This window comes from Tupaia chinensis, unplaced genomic scaffold (genome assembly GCF_000334495.1).
Source record: "Tupaia chinensis unplaced genomic scaffold, TupChi_1.0 Scaffold000270_1, whole genome shotgun sequence".
NCBI classification, from domain to species: Eukaryota; Metazoa; Chordata; class Mammalia; order Scandentia; family Tupaiidae; genus Tupaia; species Tupaia belangeri.
The window spans coordinates 5,033,106-5,056,501 of NW_006159750.1; the positions used below are offsets into that span (position 1 = coordinate 5,033,106).

A 23,396-nucleotide genomic window follows, 5' to 3' on the forward strand; every position below is an offset into this window, starting at 1 on the left:
CTTCATTTTCTCAAAGCACTCTTTACCATCTGAATGTACTTCACATACAGAAATATGAAGGGTCTTCAAGAAGTTTGTGGGAAATGTGTACTACTGAAAAAACCAGGGTGCCAGCCAGTCACCTGGTGGATCCCACATGGCCGACCATGCAATTCAAGTCCTGCACCCAGTGACTTGAAGAATTTTCCAGGCAAGGGTGCATGAGTGTGTTCCCAAAACCCCAAAAGGAGGGAGAAATGGAAGAGAAACAATTGGGGCATGACCCTTCCCCGTGGGGGTAGAGTGCTCTCTCACTTTTCTCGTCTTTCTCTCTGTCTACCTCCACTGATCACACGTGCCCTTTGGAAAAATTAAACAAGCAAATTAGGGCCCACCCCATGGCCTGGTGGTTGAGGGAGCCAGAGCCTATGTGGCCAGCTGTGGTTTGAATCCAGGCCTCAGTGACTTGAAAAACACACCGGGCCATATATACATACCCCAGGTCCCAACAGGATAGAGAAACGGAGAAGGGATTGTGATACGGACACGCCTCGCTGGGGAGTGTTTTCTTCTCCTTCTCTCTATCTCTTTGACAAGCACACACCCCCTATGGCAATGAGAAAAAAAATTTATGGATTTAATTTATTTTTTTTGCACCAAAATAAACTTGTAATTTAATTCCATTTTTTCATAAACTTTTTGAAGCATCCTCATATGTGTGAACACACACACACATACACACACATTTTAATCATCTATCTCTTCTGATTGACAGTAGGCACTTTACATGGTAGAGACCTTTAAAAATCGATTATTTATTTATTTAATTATATATTTTATTATTATTATTATTTAATTTGATCAGATAGAGACAGAGAGAGAGAGAAAGAGAAAACAAGAGGGCAAGCTGCCAGGTCCAGGACTCGAACCACGGTTAGCCATATGGGAATCCAGCGCCTTTAGCACCACACCACCTGCCAGCCCCCATGGTAGACACTTAACAAATTTCCTGAATGAATCCCTATTCTGTAGATAATAGAACCAAGGCACAGGGGTGTTCTGTCCGAGTTTACTCAGCGAGTGAAAGGCCAGGAGCTCAGGCAGCTGGGCTTGGGTGCCTGTACTGATTTCTGCCAGCCATGCTAAAAATCCAAATGGCAGAGAGATTACAAGCTGGAAAGCAAAGATATTCCCTCCGCTGTGACCCCCAAAGGCTAATCTCTGTCAGCGCTTGCTTAAATATATATCTCTGGAAATGTTTTATGCCTCTAAAAGTATGTCTGTCTATCCTTTTAGACTTTCTGTAAAAACTCAAATCAGAATATTTGTCCTCCTTTGTAATTTACTGTCTTCATAGCTCTACCGTTTATTTTTAACAACTGCATTGTGATTTATTATATGTATGTGCCATGATTTATTGAAACAGAAACTTTTTTCTTTTTTACTATTTTTTTTTTGAGAGGTTTTTTCTCTATAGGGCGCGTGCGCTCGCCAGACAGACAGAGAGAGACATAGAGACAGAAAGCGAGAAATCACCCCCCAGGGGGGATGGTCACGCCACAATCCCTTCTCCTCCATTCTCCTCTTGGGATCTTGGGCACGCACGCACACGCGCCCGGCGTGAGTTTTATGCCACCGGGTCTGGGACGCGAACTACAGTCGACTACGTGGGAGTCCAGCGACATAGCCATTGCGCTAACTGCTGGTTCCCGAAACAGACACTACTTTTTTTTTTTTTGGAGAGGTTTATTCGCTATAGGGCGCGTGCGCTCGCCAGACAGACAGAGAGAGACATAGAGACAGAAAGCGAGAAATCACCCCCCAGGGGGGATGGTCACGCCACCATCCCTTCTCCTCCATTCTCCTCTCGGGATCTTGGGCACGTACGCACACGCGCCCGGCGTGAGTTTTAAGCCACCGGGTCCGGGACGCGAACTGCGGTCGACTACGTGGGAGTCCAGCGACATAGCCATTACGCTAACAGCTGGTTCCCGAAACAGACACTTCTTGATGAGCAGGTTGATTCTAGTCATTAATATTAGAACAGTGTTCCAGTGAACATCCTCCTACATGTACTGATGCATATTTGAGTCTATCTTTAGAATAAATTCTTAAAAGTAGACTTCAAGGATCAAAGAATGTAACAGTTTGACATTCTGATAGGTGCCTGTCAAGTTGATAGCATAGACTTTTTTAAGACATTATTAGCCTACCCCTCTATGGTTAGCGGACGGGCTCCGAGGAAGACCAGGAGAGCTGGTTCTCAGCCGGGAATCCCTAGGACTCAGAGGGCTGGGCTAAAGAGCCTGTCGGCTTTGTCAAGCTGCCAGTTTGTCTGAAATAGGGCAGATGGGCCAGGTGGCTGAAGCTGCCAAATTTTTTGAAAATAAGTTAGTCAGACCCATAGTGCTTTTCCTTAGTCTGTACCGTCCCTCTGGTAAGTGATAAAAATTGTGCTGTTTGTCACATTTCTTTCTTAAGCTCTCCATCTATGTCAAACCAGATAAAGCACAGAAGAGATAATTACAGTTAGAGCTTGACAGTCGCTGAAAGGAAATACATTTTTCATACTTCCTGGGCTCTCCGCTTTTCAAATTCCTTTAAGTCTGAGAAGTCTAATACGAGGCTATCACCTATTTTTTTTTTAAATCTTCAGTTTGTCATGAGTCACGAAAGGCATTTTTTAAAAGGCCCATAATATTATTCAGTATGAAAGACATAAATAAAATGAGTTTCATAGGCCTAGAATGTGATTTGCTAAAACTGAAGGTTATTGCTGATACAAAAGAAAAGGCAAAACAAAAAAAGGACTTTAATTACAATATGCCCACATGCTAACGGAAGGATGCCTCTTTTTGCTCCATGCAAAATAATAAAGGAAAGATATTTCTGAATTAGAAAGGAAAGTGAAATTGGCTCATTTTCTGCTTGACATTGTTTACTTGAACCTCTGACCCCAATCATGTTCATGAAAATCAAGAATGGTCTAGCCCAGTAGCATGGTGGTTAGGGCAGCTGGGTCCCACATGGCCGACTGTGTGGTTTGAGTCCTGAACCCAGTGGCTTGAAAGACACTCCAGGTGCATTAGTGTGTGTGTGTGTGTGTGTGTGTGTGTGTGTGTGTGTCCCAAATCTTGAAAGTAGGGGGATAGATGAGCCGATATTGTGGCATAATAATTCCCGGGGGGGAAGGGCTGCTTTCTTGCTTTCTCTCTCCCTGGCAGGCACACACGCCCACTGGTAAAATTAAAAATAAAAAAGAAAAAAAAAAAAGAGAGAAAAGAGTAATCCACCAAAAGAAAAGATACAGGGACTTCAATTATATTCTGCTTATCTGGCTTTGTTCAGATTCTCATAAGAATGGTTTTGGCTCAGAACAGCATTTGTTAAAAGTCAAGCATGTCAAGTCCTATGCTGAACAGATTAGACACTCAGTAAAAAGTTGAAATAATGGGTAAACTTACTTTCCTTATAAAATGCATTTAAATATCAGGCCTAGAGCTTCCACATAAAATATTAATACAGCATATAAGTCATCTGTAAAAGATACCTAAATGGAAAATAGGTTAGCAGGAAGTCAAGTAAAAACAAAGAACTGTGAAAAAAGAAAAAGTCAAATTATTAGGGGCGGCTTGTTGTTTAGTAGTTAATGTGGCTGGATCCCGCATGACTGACTGGGAGGTTTATCTCAAACCCGGCAGCTTACGAAACACACCAGGAGCAAAGGTGCATGTGCCCCAAATTCTGAAAAGAGGGAGAGATGGAGGAGAAGAGATTGTGACGTGACCATTCCCCATACAGTTGCTTTCTTGCTTTCTCTCTCTGTCTCTCTCCAGTGAGCACACATGCTTTCTGGCATTTTTTTTTTCAAAGAATTATTTTATTTAACTTTATTTATTTATTTATTTATTTATTTAAAAATTGACCAGAGAGGGATAGAGTGAGAAAGAGAGAGAGAAAGTGAGAAAGTAAGTCACCAGGTCTGGGATTAGAACTGCTGTTGGCCACATGGGAATCTAGCGCCCTTAACCACTACACCACCTGTTGGCCCCTGCCTTCTGGCAAATTTTAAACAAAAGAAGAAAAAATATTTTAAAAGAGCATAGAATTTTTTAGCCCTGAATTATCTAAAAGTCTACTCGTGATTCTTATATTCACCAACTAGTTTTTCTCGTGGGTAGATAGATTTCTGTACGATTTCAAGAGAATATGTGATTGTGGTCAATGTGCTTGATTGCCTTTACTGCAGACAATTACAGTTCAGTGAGATGATGAGTAACCGAAGGGAGTGGACATGAATGCGTATGAGCAGATGAAAGCGGAACTGCTGGCACTAGGCAAATAGATTTCCAGTAGCTTCTCTGCAAGATGAGATACCCTTTTAATTTTTAGATCACCTAAAAGTCTAAGCTTTTAAAAACTCCTTGATAAAATCCCATTTCTATTAAAACCTTAATTTAAAAAAATAGTCTGGGTATTCATTTGTTGGCCAGAGAGAGAGAGAGAGACAGAGTCAGAGAGAGAAAGAGGGAGAGGAAAAAAGCATCCCCCCATTGGGTGTGTCATGCTGAAATCCCTTCTTCTCCATCTCTTCACCCTGTCAGTATTTGGGGCACACACACTCCCAGCATTTTTTTAAACTCCTAGGGCCAAGATTTGAACACTGGGGGACCAGCAGTTAGCATAATGGCTATGTCGCTGGACTCCCATGTAGTCGACCGCGGTTCGAGTCCCAGACCTGGTGGCTTAAACTCACGCTGGGCACGTGTGCGTGCGTGCCCAAGATCCCAAGAGGAGAATGGAGGAGAAGGGGTTGAGGCATGACCATCCCTCCTGGCAGGTGATTTTTTTGCTTTCTGTCTCTCTCTGTCTTCCTGGCAAGTGCATGTGCCTTATAGTGAAAACCTCTCTAAAAAAAAAAAAGATTTGAACACCAGTTGGTCATGTGGGATCTGGCTCCCTTAACTACTGCTCTATGAGGCTGGGCCTAAAATCTTAACTTTTTACTTATAGAAATGGAGGCCCATGGAGGTCAATAGGTTTGTTCCCTCTGGAAAGTGTCATCTGGATGTCAAATTGTGATTTCATATCAAGGTAGTGTTGGGGTAGATCCAGCCCCAAGATAACCTCGCCCGTCCCTGCAATACCTCGGTGGGTGTTTATCCCAAGGTAGATTTGCACCTTTCTGGTTATGAGAATGTACGCTATTTCTAAAGGAAACCCAAATCATTAAGATAAAGAAGAACTATGTTTTAAACAGTTGTGATTTTAAAGCAATTCTTGAATATTTTGAACCAAAACTTGTCACACACACCCCTTTCTAGAATTCACATGCTTCAGACTCTCCTCCCTTAGATTTGAGACCTGGGCCCAACTGGAACTGGGACAGGCTTATTGTGGCACTACACAGATTTGCTCTCTGGTGCCCCAAACTGAGGTTGTTCTTGCCACAGAATGTCATTCTCTAACTTACGAAATGTGGGGAATCATCAGTTTCTTTCTTTCTTTTTTAAGATTTTTGCCATAAAAACTTAGGGTATGTGCACTCACTGGAGAGAAAGAGAGAGGCGGTGAGAGAAAAAGTGAGAAATCACCCCTGCAGGGGATGGACACCCCTTCTTTATTCTCCTCCTGGGATTTTGGGCACACACACGCACATGCCCAGCATGAGAGTCAAGCTGCCAGGTCTGGGACATGAACCACGGTCAGCCACGTGGGAGCCCAGCATCTTTGACCACATGCCACCTGCCAGTCCTGAATCTTTAGTTTCTTAAAGGCTGGTTGGACTTAGTACATTGACTCTGACCATTCAAGGAGACTTACCTGTAGATGATTCTGGGGTGCGTTTTAGAGAACAATTTGAGGTGAACCTATAAGGAAGTGCCAAGATTTCCCTAAGTCATTATGGTGAATTTTTTTGACACACGGAAGGTTTTAGTCATTAGTAAGAAGCCTTGAAGACACTGTGGACATTCTCTAATTGGTACTCCTTTCAAAGTCCTACAAATTCCTGTATCCTCAATTGAGGGGAAGGGATTATTTGACTCCTGGAGGGACGTTAGACCCCAAGTATCTGACGCAGGGAAGGATGCGTCTTTGCCTCTGACACAGAAGCTTCCTGTTTACCCGTGAAGCAGCATAACTAGTTACCACTGTAGAAGCTGGTGCTGCTTAGAGTGTGAGGGAAAAACATGATGTCTTTTTTATCAGAAGGTATAAAAATAAAAAAGCGGCAAGATTCGTGCTGTTTCTTCCTGTGACTGCTAAAAAGCAGGAGAATCATCTGAGGCCTTTCTGAAAATTAGGGCGAATGGCATTCTGCCTTAATTTCTTCCACCAAATTTCACTCTTGGACTCGGGCCATTTCTGCTTTGGCAAAGCGCAAGGTGCTAATGTGGACTTGGCATCCAGTGCTGTTGCTCCAGGTGGGCCCAGGGGAAGCTTCCGAAATCACAGTGCGTGGAGGTTGCACTCTGCCTGGCTGTGGGCAGGGGAAGTGGAGGAGGCAGAAGAGCACTGTTGCCGATTTTAGCACCTGGTAAAGGAGGATGTCATCTCTTACCTTGTAGCAGAAGCCATCCAAGGAAGTGAACTCAGGCAAGTGGCGTGTGGTGGGCATTCGCTTTACATCCTGTGTTGTCTCCAGTCCCCCTTCCTGCAGCACCTGCCCCCTTCCTTTTTCACAGCGGACAGTGTTACAATTTCCCAAGGAAACATGGAAGAGCAGTGTGCCGGCCTGCTGCCCTTCCACCCTGGTCGCTCCGGGTGCTTTCGGGTATTATTCTGTAAAACCTCACAATGTTCTCCGGGCAGAGCCCTGAGCTGGAACCCTGGTTTGTGCATCACAGGGCTTGTCCACCTCACAGGGCTCCGGACTTCTCCCCTCCCACTGGTCTCCGGCTGCCATCAAGACCCTTAGAAAGAAAAGTGGCTTCTTTCAACATCCAGGTCATTCCTGCAGAAGTCTCCAGAGTCCCAGCCCTGTGTGTAACATGAAAAGAACCATCTGTCTAGTGAACAGCCAACTCTCCTGCTGGCTCCTGTTGGTGTACCGCTAAGAGCAGACGACACTTCAGTCTCCTGCGTGCCCCCTGCTCTCGTCCAGGCTTTCCGGGGCGTGTGGATGCAGCTCCGCAGAGCCGGGTCAGTTCCACCTTCATCATTACGACTGTGACGTCCTCTAGCAGCTTTCAGAGCATCTTGCCGGTCTTTTCCTAGAGAGCACAATCATTTCTCTTTTCTAGTTAGAGAAGCTGAAGCTGCACAAGGGAACCTCACCAGGGCTATCCCCTAGAAGGTCTCATCATTTCCAGCAGAAGAGAGAAACTTGAAGAAAAAGTTCAGATTTTATACTTACCTCTGGGTATTCTCTTGCTCAGCCCTCCCTTTAAACATGGTGGAATAATGTACTTTTTCAGCATGAAAAATAGCAACAATGCCATTTTTGTTGGAGGAGGCGGCCAGATTTCTGGAAATCATGCAACTGACTCTAAAGGAAATCGTGCAACTGACTCTAAAGGAAAAAAAAAGCACAAGCACATCTCTAATGCCACAGCTTTCTCTCTCCCTCCTTCCCTCTTTCTCTTTTTTTCCCCTGTCTTTTTTCAAGACAGAGTGTAACTGTCCCTATCCTCCTGCCTCAGCCTCCCAGGAGTTAGGACAACAGGAGCTGGAACTACGGGTACATGCCATTGCACTCCAGCCTTTAGGTTGTGTCAGGAATCAAATCCAGCCCTTTCAGCTGGCCTCAGCTTGCAAGGCAGCGTCATCCTAACACCTCAGCCACCTTGAGGTGCCACTTTTGCTGGCCCATCCATGCCCACCCTTGGCTTCTCCCAGCCGCTTTCTGGTCTGCAAGCTGCAGCAGTGATCAGCACCAACCCACCGGGAGGGCTTGTCAAATCCAGGTCACTGGGCACCACCCTGGAACTGCTAAATCAGTGGGTCAGTGAAAGGGCCTAAAATCTGCATTTCCGATGAGTTCCCAGGTGGTGCTGCTGCTGCCAGTCTTGGGACCATGCTTTGAGAATCATGAGTTGGAAAGCACAAGAGCTTCGGAAGAAAGGTGGCTTGGATCTGAGTCCCACATCTGTAGCTTATTTATTAGCTGTGTGACTTTGGGGCGTAGGACTGAACCTTTCTGAACTGGTTTCTTCATCCTTACAGTGGGGAAATAACCTTTATATCTCAGCATTCGTCGTTCTACAAATCAAATATTTGTTATATGACCATGGCCGTACCAGGCTCTGAGGTTGGCAGTGGGGACATGCCCATGGAATTTTGATGTCTAGGAACTTTGCGTGGTTGTGAAGATTAAAGAGGTAAAATGTGCAAAGTTCAAAGGCCATGAGGGATACCAAAGAAACATTCATGTTCGTTCCCTCACAGGAGGCAACATGATTCTACTTTTTTTTTTTTTGGTTCAGGAAGTCATTCTCAAATTTTATAACATGGAACCAAGGTCTAAGCATTTGTCCTTGTCTGGATTGAGAATCTGAGGTATGGGTGCTGTTTGGGTTGACTAGTCTCCTACAAAATTTTTATGTACCTTAGAGTACCCCCTATTTACACCCCAGTAAGCTTGGAATGACCCTAGTCTTTGCAGATGCAGTCAAATTAAGATGAAGTTACCAGAGTGGGCTCTAATCCAATATGATTAGTGTCATTATTATTTTTAAAAGTTTTTTTCAGAATTATTTATTTTGATTTTATTTATTTATTATTATTATTCAACTTGACCAGAGAGAGGGAGAAAGCAAGCCACTAGTTCCAAGCCTTGAACCATGGTCAGCCAGTGCCTTAACCACCATGCCAGTTGCTGGCCCCAGTGTCATTACTTTTAAAAAGGCAAATTTGGATTCAGAGATACACACACAGGGAAAACACCACGTGAAGGTTGGGGTTATGCTGCCACAAACCAGGGGACCGCAAGGATGGCTGGCTGCCACAAGAAACACAGAACAGATTGTCTCTCACATCTTCAGAAGGAATCAGCTTAGCTGACACCTTAATTTCGGACTTTCAGCATCCAGAACTGTGAGACAATAAATTTCTCTGTGTATGTGTTTAAGAATTACTTTATTTAACTTTTATTTATTTATTATCTTACTTATTTTTTTTTTTAGAGAGGTTTTTGCTATAGGGCACATACTTTCGCCAGAAAGACAGAGAGAGACAGAGAGACAGAAAGCGAGAAATCACCCACCAGGGGGGATGGCCACGCCGCAATCCCTTCTCCTCCATTCTCCTCTCGGGATCTTGGGCACGCACGCACACGCGCCCGGCATGAGTTTAAGCCACTGGGTCCGGGGGAGACAGAGTGAGAGAGCTAGGGAGAGAGAGAGAGAAAGTGAGAAAGCAAGCTGCCAGGTCCAGGACTCAAACCGCGGTCAGCCATGTGGGAGTCCAGCACCCTTAGCCACCTCTCTACCTGCCGGCCCCAAATTTCTGCTGTTTAAAGCCAGCCAGTTTATACTTTATCACTGCAGTCCTAGAGACAGATAGAGACACTGTGAGGTCTAGCAGCACGTTAGGGTGCACTGAGGAGAGGTGAAGGAGGACTCATTTTTTGTTTCACCATGCTTTGTAATTTTAAAAATGAACTCTAGCTATAATAACTGTGAAATACCCTGAAAAAAGTAAACTCTGGTGTCTCTAGATACTTCCCTGTCAGGCAATGAGAAAAGTCTTCATCAGGTCAGATTTGGATTAGAAGACCTCAGTCCAATTCTAAAACAATACAAAATTGCTCAAAGCATTTGCAGAGTGTCTGTTCCAGGCAAAGCACAGTTAGACATTTGGGAGCTGTCACACAGAACTGTGAGTCCAAGACTTTACCATCTAATTGGGACCAAGAGATCTGAGCAGTAAAAACCAAGTGATCATCGCCCCACGAGTACTGCTGGGCAGGGAGCTCTAACCCTAGGAGGACCAGGCACGGTTGTGAACGCCGTGAAAGGACACTTCAGCAGGGAGTGGTGAAGGGGATTGGGCAGGGCATTTTGGGGGCAGGAGGAGACGGTGCACTGCTCTCATCCGATGATTTTACTTGCAGGATCACTTGCAAACCCTCGTCACTCTGGAGAGTTAAGTGATAAAAGCAGGCTGAGACATTTATTAAGATTTGATTTTTAAAGTTACTTTTTTGAACAAACAATATATCCATGAGCTAATTAATTCAAAAAGTATAAAGGAGACACAGGAAGGGGCCAGCAGGTGATGGGTTGGTTAAGACGCTGGACTCCCACGTGGCTGACCATGGTTCAAGTCCCGGACCCAGCAGCTTAAGGGTTACGCTGGATATGTGTGCACGCATGCCCCAGGGTCTTGAGAAGAGAATGGAGGAGAAAGGATTACAGCATGGGCATCCCCCAGGGGTGATTTCTCACATCCCCTCTCTGTTTCCAGTGAGCACAGGTACCCTAAGGCAAAAACCTAAAAAACAAAACAAAACAGTATCTGCATCCTTTTCTCCTACACGAGTGTGCAGATTTTTCTGATTTCTTACCTATTTCTGAACCATGATCAAATTAGCTGAGGCCCAGAAAGACTAGGGTCTAACTCTATGGGATGGGGACTGGACTCTGCAGGTACAAAACTTTATCACCATCTTATCTAAAACCACCTACGCAAGCGCACTTCCAACTAAGCCTGTCCCCAGATCTTAGCTAAACCTAATTAAGCCGGAGCTGGATTTCTCTTTGCCTTTAGGGTCAGGCTGAGAAGAGGTGACCTGGCATCAGAAAGAGTCTCCATCCACCCGTCTCCAGTTCTCCTGGTGATGGCAGAAGGCAAGGCCAGCATCTTACCTGGCGACACTTGGCAATGGCCTAGGGTGATATTTGTCCAGGAGAATGAATGGCCTATGTTTTTTTCTCATTTTCTTTTTTTGTTTGTTTTTTTGGTTTTTGTTTTGTTTTGTTTTGTTTTGTTTTGTTTTTGGAGAGATTTTCACTGTAGGGCGCGTGCGCTCGCCAGACAGACAGAGAGAGACATAGAGACAGAAAGCGAGAAATCACCCCCCAGGGGGGATGGTCACGCCGCAATCCCTTCTCCTCCATTCTCCTCTCGGGATCTTGGGCACGCACGCACACGCGCCCGGCGTGAGTTTTAAGCCACCGGGTCCCAGGACACGAACCGCGGTTGACTACGTGGGAGTCCAGCGACATAGCCATTACGCTAACTGCTGGTTCCCTGGTCTATTTTTTTTTGGCAGTCTTTAACATTTTTTTTATTTATTTCATGAGTGAGTAAGAGAGAGACAAGCAGAGAGGGACGGACAGACTGTACCCCTGACAGAATCTCGAGGCCATGACTCACCCCCAGCCTCAGCCTCCGCCTCAGCCAGCCTGGATTATGGGCACTTACGTACCCGGTGCACCCTATGTGCTCTTTGGGCACAGCAACCTTCTCACATAGGAAGCATGGGCTAAGAAACACAGCAGTCATTGGGATTTAAAACTCAATAGGTAGGCTAAATTGAAGATTTGACACAGATGAAGAGAGTCAGTGAAGTGGGAAAAAAAATAAAATCGCTCAGAATGGGGAACCAGCAGCTAGCGTAATGGCTATGTCGCTGGATTCCCACGTAGTCGACTGCGGTTCGTGTCCCGGACCCGGTGGCTTAAAACTCACGCCGGGCGCGTGTGCGTGCGTGCCCAAGATCCCGAGAGGAGAATGGAGGAGAAGGGATTGCGGCGTGACCATCCCCCCTGGGGGGTGATTTCTCGCTTTCTGTCTCTATGTCTCTCTCTGTCTGTCTGGCGAGCGCACGCGCCCTACAGTGAAAAATCTCTCAAAAAAAAAAAAAAATCGCTCAGAATGCAACATAGATAGAAAATCTGAGACAAGAGACCCATGAAATAGAACAAGATGGCCCAACCTATAGCACATCCAATGAGATTTCCAGAGAGAATAACAAGGCAGGAGAAAGGCAATTGTCCAAGAACACAATGCCTACAAAAATTTCAGGGTTTAATAAAAGACAAGAATCATCAGATTCTGAAATTAAGAATCTAATGGCAAGTCAAAAAAAAAATTCATACCTAGATATGTCTCAAGGTGTGACTCTGCACGACTCAGCCTTGGTCACAGAACGTTGCTCCCACTGTATTTTACTTACTGGTCTAAGGAGTCACGAGCCTGCCCAGGTTCAAGGCTGGGGGTGTAGGAGTAGACCCCACTTTTCTTTTCTTTCCTTTTTTTCTTTTGTAGTTTTACTATAGGGCATATATGCTTGCCAGAGAAAGAAAGAGAGAGAGGGAAAGTGAGAAATCACTCCCTAGGCAGAACGGCCATGCTGCAATCCCTTCTCTTCATCTCCTCTTGGGATTTGGGGCATGCACGTACACACTCCCAGAGTGATTTTCTAGCTGCCTGGCTGGAGCTCAAATCATGTAGTTGACCATATGGGAGTCAGTGCCTTAATATTCATGACCCCATGTGAAGGAATGTGAAGAATTTACAGGCACCCTAGGTAAGGCAGAATTGTCTACACAAATGCAAAAGCAGACACTGGAAACTTGCTGCTGTTCTGAGGGAAGGTGGTCATCACGATGAACTCAGATCTGTCTAAATTTTTTAGAGTAACATTAAATGATAACAATATTTTAAAAATATTCTAAAATGAGATATCTGGTTATTTAAAAAAGAAAAAAATGCTAGAGGAATATTTAAGGCAAACTACTGAGTGAAAGAAGCCAATCTGAAAAGGCTACACATGGTATGAGTACAAATGCATGACTACAACTTTGGAAACAGTTCAAGGATCATTCATTGTTGGGGGTTGAGGGGAGATGGGGTAAACAGGCAGAACACAGAGGATTTTTTTTTTTCTTTTTTTGGAGAGGTGTGGTTTTTTTTGTTTGTTTGTTTGTTGTTGTTTTTTTTTGCTATAGGGCGCATGTGCTCACTGGAAAGACAGAAAGAGACAGACAGAAAGCGAGAAATCACCCCCACCCCCCCGGGGGGAGGATGGCCATGCCGCAATCCCTTCTCCTCCATTCTCCTCTCGGGATCTTGGGCACATGCACACACACCCGGTGTGAGTTTAAGCCATCAGGTCCAGAACCCGAACCGCGGTTGACTACATGGGAGACCAGCAACATAGCCATTACGCTAACTGCTGGTCCCCACAGAGGATTTTTTTTTTTAAGAGAAATTTTTGCTATAGGGCATGTGTACTTGCCAGAGAGACAGAGACAGACAGAGAGATGGAAAGCAAGAACTCACCCCCAGGGGAGATGGCCACGCTGTAATCCCTTCTACTCCATTCTCCTCTTGGGATCTTGGGCACACATGCACTCACACCTGGCGTGAGTTTAAGCCACCGGATCCAGGACTGGAACTGCAGTCTACCATGTGGGAGACCACCAATTTAACCACTATGCCATCTGCTAGTCCTGAGCACAAAGAATTTTTTATTTTATTTTATTTTTACAATTAAAGTATGAATTTATTTTGGTACAAAAACTTTTTGAAATTCATAAATAGTTTTCCCATTACACATATTTCCATGAGCTTTTTTTTTTCTGAAACATTTTTTTAAGTAATTAATTTATATCCATTCCCTAAGCATTCTCATAGTATAAAAAATGTGATTTCCCATCCAGAATATACTGCATAGTGGCTTAATCATGCATGTTATTGTCAATAATTTTCCATTTCTAGTTTCATATACATATATATGTATGTATGTATATTTTACCCCTATTTCTGACCCTCTGCCCTTTCCCACTCTCCTCCCACACTATCTCCAGTGTCTACAGTTGTTTTTCATTCCCTTTTCCCTCACATTTTATTGATCACAAAATTTCTTAAATAATCTATTTTCAATAGCAAGTTCAGCTGGTAATTTCAAGAAAAGCAGTTTTAACTTTAATGAATCAAAGAAATGCTAAGCAAATTTGCTTAAAACTTAAAACCAGGGAACAGGTTAGGATTCTGTTCAAATAGTAGGTACATGAACCTATCGACAGCTCAAGAGAGGACAAAAATCCTTAAAACCGTAAAACAAAGCCTAGAAGAAAATCAGCAATGTTTTAGTCAAAAGTCATAAAATGCTATTTCACCAGCTCAATCTCATGTACTTTATCTTCTGTTGTGGTTCGATCTTCCTGATTAAATTCTGGGATATAATATTCAACTCCAGACTTGTCCCTACAGTTAAGTTGGCCATTTTCTTAGTTTTTGAACTCTTATTTCTGTGTGTCTGTATCTAATTTTCCTGGTATTGCACTCCCTTGATAACTTCTTGGAGATCTGGTCTGGTGTTGGCAAATTCTTTCAGGCTTTGTTTATCTGAGAATGTTCTTGTCTTTTCTTTCCATATGAAGGATAATCTTGCCGGGTACAGTATTCTTGGTTGAAATTGCTTTTCCCTTAACACCTTGAATATATTTTCCCATTCTTTCCTAGCTCTGATGAGAGGAAACAATTAGCCTATTACTCTTAGCCTGATGGGATATCCTTTGTAGGTAAAGCACAGAGAATTTTTACGGAATGCAATTTCTCTATATGATACTGTAACAGGGGACACATCATTAAACACTCGTCCAAACCCATAGAATGTACCGCACCAAGAGTGAGCCTTAATGTGAAGTGTAGACCCTGGGTGACAATGACGTGGTGCTGGGGGTTCATTAAAGGTAACACTTTACCACCCAGGTGGCAGATGGGGATGAAGGGGGAAATGTGCATGCATAGAAGCGGGGGTTTATGGAAATCTCTGTACCTTCTGCTCAGTTTTGCTGTAAACCTAAAACTGCTTTAAAGTCTACTACTTAAAATACATATACATATATAATATACATTACACATATATATACAATATATATAATATAAATTAAATAATTCTAAAAAATTAAGAGTCCTAAACATCTTTTAAATATATATACACACACACACACATATATTCACATATATATATACACACATATATACAAATATATACACATGCACACACACACACATATATATATATGACCTTTAGGACTCTTAATTATTTTTAGAATTATTTTAATTTTATTTATTATTATTATTATTATTATTTAATTTGACCAGACACAGAGAGAGAAAGAGAAAGTGAGAAAGCAAGCTGCCAGGTCCAGTACTCACACTGTGGTCGGCCATGTGGGAGTTCAGTGCCTCAACCCCCATGCCACCTGCCAGCCCCAGACTCTTTTTGTTTATAAGTTTCTTTCTTTCCTCTGAAAGAGAGAGGGGCACCCCTAACAGGGTCTCTACACTATAATTCAGCCCCAGGTAATAGGCCTGGCATATTCAAGCATGAACCCAGAACCTTCCCCCATGGGTCAGTCTCAGAGCGTCACATTACCGCTGTGCCATTGTCCAGGCCTCAGAGACCCTTAGTGTTCCTGGGAATGCTCAGGGCCCTGGGGACTCCAGTTTTAGAAAGTGTTCTAGGAGATAGTGGCGTTGTAGCTGCTCATGTATATGAGGAGACTTCAAAAATTTCATGGGAAATGGAATTAACAGACAAGTTTATTTTGGTGCAAAATATTTTTGGAAATCCACACAGTTTTTTAATCATATGTATTTTCTATGGACTTATCTTTGAAGACTGCTCATATTCGCTCTGATGGGGTTATCCAAGCCCTTTCTGTTGACCCTGTCCTCCAGGCTAGAAGCCTGTCCAGGTTCAAGTCAATTGCACACAGCGAACACATCCCGGAAGGCTGAGCCCTCGGAGAGCTTCGCGTAGGCCAGGCTTAACTGGCTGTTCTGGAGTGTGATTCAGAACTCAGGTGAAAATCATTTAATGGAACATTTTGATCCCTTAAAAAGTGAGAGGAGCACATCTTTGAAATATAATCTCATAGAGCCCTGCCTTGTAGACAGATGTGTGGACCATGCTCTCACCTAGCAGAAAGGGGTAGAATTTATAAGGGGCATTTCGTTTCTTGGTGACAAAGCCATTTCAATCCCAGGGATATTTACAACCAATAGTGAAAAAACCCGTGTACCTGATGGCCTGGCCACACTTACCGGGTGTCGTTAATGTCAAAGGCCAGCCTTTATCTTGAAGAGATTAGCTTTGGGGAGAAAAAGTGGGCAAAGAACAGATGTTGTTGCATATGTATGAGAAGGCTGGGATTACAGAGGAGGGTGAGTCAGGGCAGGCAGTGAACGCAGGGCAACCGAGGAGAGGGATCTTCCCTATTAGGCCAGAAATGTCAGCGGGGCGCCTTCTTGGTTCTGGAGCCAGAAAGAGGACGGAGTGCCTGGGTGCCCCCCTGTAAGCCCTCCTGAGGCAGGATCATAACTGCAGCTGGCTCTTTTTAAACCAATTTACAAAAATCTTTCCTGAACATAATCTCTGAGTCATCCTGAGAGATTGGTGTTCCTTGGTTTTAGGGGGTGAGGAACCTACTTAATCATCTTAACAGGGGTTAGCATCCCCACTTTATAGACAAGGGAGATTTAGTGCCTGGCCCACGACCATGTGCTTGGAGTGGCAGGACAAGAGCAGAGACTGGGCCTATGGGCTCTAATCTCAGCACCTTGCACAGCCCTGGAGCTGTTCTGCTGTTCAGTCGTTCAGTAAATATTTCTTGGCAGCTGCTATGTCGGGCACTTTCTGGGCATTTGGGCTATGTCCATGCACAAGAACAAAGATCCATGTTCTTATGGAGCTCATAACTGATCTGGCATGGGGATGGGGAAGAAATAGACAACCTAGTGAATAACTATAACCATAAAGTGTGTTTGAAAGTGGTAAGTGCTATGAAAAAAAAAAGTCATTCTGAATTTTAGAGCTCAATAGTTCAGTGAGACAGAAGGGAGCAGATCGCTGTAGTAGACGGGGAGGTCAAGGCAGCGGCATAATAGCGACAGCACTTTGGGGATGAGGGGGATTGTGAAGGCCGAAAGGGAAGATACACATGCTGTGTCCCGCCTAGAGCCTGGAGTGAGTGCTCCTGGGGTGTCGCTTTGGTGGCTATTTCTATCACACCAATCCTGTCTCCCTCGCTAGCCTGGCCAGTGTGTCCCAAGAACCCTCATGAACCCCCAGGCAATTTCAGTTACAGACAGGTAACACAGTAGACAGCAGGGTCGTGCTGGTCTGGCCCAGATGGTGGCACACACTGCCCCAGATGAATACGGAGACCCAGGATCGGCTGTGTGTGATGTGTCCGTGGCCACACCAGCAGGGCAGGCCCTGTCAGGGTGACAGGGAGTTTTTCATCAAACCAGAAGCAGGAGACCCAGAGTAGAGCAGAGCGAGGTTGGAAGAAGGGGTAATGTAAGGCCAGGTTTCCCCCAGACTCCTTCAACCTGGGAGCCCCAGCACGGTTGGCATCGTGTTGCTAGGCAACAGTCAGAATTGAGGACAGCCAGCAGGAGCCACCCTGCTTGAGGTCTGTTGGCTTTGGCAGCTGCTGGGTCTGATGCTTACACTTCTGGGAGGACTTCCTATAGATGGACGAGAAACAACTAGCTAGGTGGGGTGATTTAAAAAGAACCAAAAGGCATCCTTTTTCTCTTAGGTTAGAGAGCATCATGTATGTACATGTATGAGAGAGGGGGGGAAGTCCCCCTCATCCCATTAGACTTGGTCATGCCACAATCCTTCTTCCTCTGATTCTCTATCCTGTCAGGATCCTGTGTGCTCACGTGCACCTGGCATGGTTTTCAAGTCACCGGGGTAGAGACCAGAAGCCTGGTGCCCGTGCGGGACCTGGCTTCCTCTGAGCATGCCTAACCTGCTCTACAGCGCAGGTCCCCAAAGGGCATCCTGACCCTGTGAGTCACCCTCAGAGCCTGCAATTCCACCTTTAGCTACCTGTTCTTTCAAGTAGACTCTGGCACGCTAACTTTTTTGGTGTGTGAAACTTTTGGTTCAAACAAAATGTTTAACTTAGAAGCATAGACCTGTAAGGAGGCAGGGGTTTTGTATCCACCTTCAAAGAAGCTGGCTTTCAAAACTCCCGGGCTCTGACTCCCGGGCTCTGGAGCCTAGTTTGAAAATCACTGGGTTAAAATGTTTCAGCTACCCTGTTCAAATGTGAACTGCCTTGGTTTGGTAAAAGGTTTACTTATTTTAAAATTATTAATAGGTTAAGGCAGCTTTTAATGTTTTCCCGTGTCAGGGAGGGTGGTAATACAGTCTTCAGTGGATCTGATGAGAACTATGGACCCGTTGCCTGGAAAGATGCACACGCGTAAAATTCTATGACTAGTTGTATGGGGTAAGTGGGCTATAGGCCATAGTTAAGGAACTCTGTCTTCCGGGAGATTTGTTTACATGATTTACTTCCAGATGGGATAAATATTTCTGTCTTGCCAGCAAGAATATTATTATTTGACGCTTATTCAAATCATCCTCAATTCAATAAGCAGTTTAATAATGGAGCTCCCGAAGGCCCTCTCTGGCCAGCGGACACTCATATCTGCCGTCCTCAGCATGCTATCACTCAGCCTCTCCACAACATCCCTGCTCAGCAACTACTGGTTTGTGGGCACACAGAAGGTGCCCAAGCCCGTGTGCGGGAAAGGTCTGGCAACCAAGTGCTTTGACATGCCGATGTCCTTGGATGGCGGCATCGCCAACGCATCAACCGAGGAGGTGGTGCAATACAGCTGGGAGACTGGGGATGACCGCTTCTCCTTCCTTACCTTCCGGAGTGGCATGTGGCTATCCTGTGAGGAAACTATGGAAGAACCAGGTAGCAGCCTCGGCCCATCTGCCTGGGGCTTAGGAGCTTGCCTTCTGTGGCATGTGTGGCTGGGGTGCCATGTTGCAAGGCCCATGTTGCCCCACTCTCCGATTTGGAGGGAGGCTGTTGATGGAGAAGGCTTTCCTCCCCCACCCTCCCTTGGGGCTCATGGCAAAGATCCTGTGGCTATTGCTGGGAGCCCAGATCGCCTACATCGGACTTCAAGTCATCAGTTTCCTCCTGCTACTGATGGACTTGCTGCTCACAGGGAACCCTGGCTGCGGGCTCAAGCTGAGCGCCTTTGCTGCCATTTCCTCTGTCCTGTCAGGCCTCCTGGGGATGGTGGCCCATATGATATATTCACAAGTCTTCCAGACAACTGTCAACGTGGGTCCAGAAGACTGGAGACCGCATGCTTGGAACTATGGCTGGGCCTTCTACATGGCCTGGGTTTCTTTCACCTGCTGTATGGCATCAGCTGTCACCACCTTCAACACCTACACCAAGATGGTGCTGGAGTTCAAATGCAAGCATAGTAAGAGCTTCAAAGACAACCTGAACTGCCAACCAAACCACCACCAATGCTTCCTTCAGCAGCTGTCCTGCACAGCCCACCCAGGGGCCCTTTGACCAGCTATCAACACTATCACCATCAACCCATCCGCTCTGTCTCTGAAAGCGTTGACTTCTACTCAGAGCTACAAAACAAGCAGTTTCAGCAAGAGACCACCCAGGAGCTCAAAGAAGTAGTTGGGTCACCTGTAGAAGAAGGGCAGTGTTAGGAGTTAAGTGGGTTTGGAGAGCAGGCTGAGCCCTACCTTATACATCTGTTTCTTGTTAACACGTGCTTAAGCCAAAGTTTGTCTCTCGAGCATGGTGTTTTACCGGCTAAGAAGGGTGTCTTAATGTCCCCACCCGTGTGGTAGCTAGGTACCATTGCTCCCTTTCCCTCTTTGGCTGTCTAGATTTTCCCATCCCTCTTATTTTGTGCATCCAGAACCCCCTTTTCTCATGTACTGATTGCTTATGTTCCAGATTCTGGGCTAAGTAATAGAGATAAAAAGAGGTGTGAAATACAAAAACAAAACAAAAAAAACCAAAAACCCAAAACTTCAGTCTTGCGACATAGAAGGGAGTTTTGAAAGATTGAAGAGGTAGAAGATCTATAGGAGAATCAGGGTCTTGGGGGTAGAGCCCAGGAATGTGTGTATTTCACATGAGATTGGGGCCGTTGTGATGACCAGAGGACTAGAGCTGCTGGCCCGGCCCTAGGACCTAGCACACACAGCTATTGAGTCCGCAGTCTCAAGATGGGGGGAAGGAGGGAGAGGCCAGTTGCCCTCCCCACCAGCTGGAGAACAATAGGAAAGGTCCTCTCCCCTTCACCCTACCCTTCACAGTGGGACAAAGCCAGGTCACTATGACCCTGAGCCTTAACCAAACTCCAAAGCACAAAAAACAAAAAAGCTTAGGAAACCAGCCAGCCAGCGCTGGGCCTGAGAAAGTTTCATCTGAGGCACTGACATTGCATATTCCGACGTTTCTCTGTGGATTTCCATGTTCCTGTGTGATAGTTCCTACCTTCACCTACCTAACAGAGGAAGCTGGTCTGTGCCTGACAGTCTGAGAACTTTTGGAGAGTACCAGGAATACCAAAGGGCTTCATTAATCTGGCACTGAGGACGGGATCTGCCCGATCTATCATGGTCAAGGGCGTCCTTCCTTTCTACTTCCCTTCTCTCCTCTCTCTCTCTCTTTTTCTCTCCTTTCTTCCTTTCTTTATTCTTTCTTTGTTTCTTTGTTGTTTCTGGTATAAAGTGCCTGCACTCAATAGAGAGAGAGAGACAGAGAGACAGAGAGAATGAGAGAGAGAGAGGCGCAAAGAGAGGGAAAGTGAGAAAACACTCCTCAGGGAGGATGGCCATACCACAATTGCTTCACCTCCATTCTCCTCTCAGGATTTTGGGCATGCACGCACACGCGCCCAACAGGTCAGCCAAGTGGGAGCCAGCACTATAACCACCCCACCACCTGCTGGCCCTCTTTTTTTTTTTTTTTAAGACAGACTATCACCAAGTTGGGATCCTTCCGCCTCAGTCTCCCAACTGATTATGTAACTGCGGACCACCTTGCCTGGCTCATTTTAGGACAGGGTCTTGCTGTGTTGCCCAGGGCAGCCTCACACTCAACCTCCCCAAGTTGCTTGGATTGTAGGCACGTACCACCACGCACCCAGTCTTCAGGTTGGACTGGGAGCCAAAACCGCACCTCCCATGTGGTTCCAGTCTGCAGAGCACAGCATGAATGCCACTGAGATTTTGCAGTTGAGCCGACTACTACCTATTACCCCAACTGTACCCAGTTCAGGGCATTTGCCTGGCTCACCCTGCCAATCTTGACATTCTCCCTAAAGGATCTGCTTTTAGGAATGGTGAGAGGAGAAGGGAGATGAGCCTGCAAATGGAGAAAGTCTAAGAGAAGGCTTCATCAGACCCCAAGTCAAAAGTTGGTTCAAGGGGCCAACAGATGGCGTAGTGGTTGTCATTGAACTGTGGTTCGAGTCCCAGACCCTGTGGCTTTCAAGCTCACACCAGGTACATGTGCATGCATGCCTGAGAACAGAAGAGAAGAGATTGCGGTATGGCTATTTCCCTTGGGGTGATTTCTCGCTTTTTGTCTCGCTCTTTTTCTCTCTCTTTCTGGCGAGCTCATGTGCCATACAGCAAAAAATCTCTCTCAAAAAAAAAAAAAAAAAGTTGGTTCAAGGTAAAAGTCTGAGTTTACTTAAGAACCTGTTTCTTGAGACACAGGACCTGTCTCAGCCAAGACAAACCCAAATCGTGTTGACCTTCTGCTTCTTTGGGCTGCTGTGACTTTATGCAGGAGTGTCTTGCTAATTTTAAGACTTAGAATGTGGACACCTGCTTGACTCTGTGAGGCAGGGGTGACAGGGGAGTTAGCCCTTTTCTCCTGACAGCCTCTGGGTAGCTATTCTTATCCATTTATCAACAATCGCTGTATAGTTAAGACTTGTGCATTTTAATGTACATAAACTTTACCTTAAAAGAAAGAAAAAAAGCCTGGCTTGATGGTACAACCACTATGTGCTGCTCGTGAGAAGCCTGTTACCCATGATGACCACAGGCAGCCTGAGACTCTGGGCACAGAGGGCTGGAGGACTGGGGACCCTGTGGAGGGTACGTCTCTCTCATTCTCACATGCATGTTCACATGCTCTATTAGGAATTTTTAAAAATTACAAAAAAAGAGCTCTCAAAAATAATCTCAAGTGGGATGAGTGGGTAGAAGTGCATGGGGGCAGGTGGGGTAAGTGAAGTAAGAATGGCAGAAATGGGTAAGTACCAAGCCGGGTGATGGGCACATGGGAGCTCGTTATGCCGTTTCGGTTTTTTGAAAATATATATTTGAAATTTACCTTTATACATTTTTTAAAGACTTAGGAGTGTCTCTTTTCTCTTAGAAATCTTCCTTCCTACTCAAGAATCCTGAAGAAACTTATACTCCTTAACTTAGTAATTCCACTGCTGGGAGTGTAGCCAAAGGAAACAGTCAGCGATAGTGCTGTTGCAGTGTGACTTCAAATAAGGGAAAAGGACCTGTTTTCAGCTGTCAATAGGTTCATGTACCTACTGTTTGAACAGAATACTAACCTGTTTCCAGGCTTTAAGTTTTAAACAAATTTCCTTACCAATTAAAAACTGCTTTTCTTGAAATTACCAGCTGAACTTGCTATTGAAAGTAGTTAGATTATTTAAGAAATTGTGTGATCAATAAAATGTGGGGGAAAAAGGAATGGAAGACAACTGTAGACACCAGAGATACTGTGAGAAGAGGGTGGGAAAGGACGGAGGGTCAGAAATAGGGGTAAATGCATATATATATATATACACACACATATACATACGTATGTAAAACTAGAAATGGAAAATTATTGATGATAACATACATGATTAAGCCACTATGCAGTATATTCTGGATGGGAAACTACTTTTTGTATACTGTGACGATGATTAGGGGATGAATGTAAATTAATTAATTTTAAAAAATTTTCAGCAAAAAAAAAATGACTGTTGATGACTACAGTAAGCTATATAGCCCCAGCTAGGTGCTACTTTATAGTATATTCATTCTACTCACTGAGGTTTGTGCCTAAAGCCAGACTTGTGTTCATGGATATGTATATATCAGCTGCGCTTGCTATTGGAAATATTTAGATTAATTAAGTAAATTAGCAAATCAATAAAATGGGGGGAAAGACATAATAAGCAACCATGGATACCAGAGACAGTGTGGGAGGAGGGTGGGACACGGCAGAAGGTGAGAGATAGGGAATCAAGGATGGCAAAAAAGCAAAATATACAGAAAACGAGAAATGGAAAATTATTTGTTGATGATAACACATATGTTGATGTGCTTGATAGAGCCAATATACAGTGTATTCTGAATGGAAAATTTCATTTTGTATGCTGTAATGATGTATAGTGAATTAATGTAAATAAATTTAAATGAAAAAATTTTTAAAAAACAATCAAATAAGGGAAAACTGGACAAAACTCAGTGGTCAACAACAGGAAAGCGGTTAAAGAAACTATGGTAGGGAACCAGCAGTTAACATAATGGCTATGTCTCTGGACTCCCATGTAGTCGACTGTGGGTCGCGTCCCGGACCCGGTGGCTTAAAACTCACGCCGGGCGCGTGTGCGTGTGTGCCCAAGATCCC

At 44.8% G+C, this 23,396-nt stretch overlaps 1 protein-coding gene and 1 pseudogene across 2 annotated transcripts in view; both read left to right on the plus strand.

The window, feature by feature from the left end:
• The window catches only part of ELAPOR1 (endosome-lysosome associated apoptosis and autophagy regulator 1), a 102,700-nt gene that overhangs the window by 18,388 nt on the left and 60,916 nt on the right, over positions 1-23,396 (plus strand). The gene's annotated exons all lie outside the window — the stretch shown is intronic.
• Positions 18,347-19,521, plus strand: LOC102468590 (germ cell-specific gene 1 protein pseudogene; annotated as a pseudogene).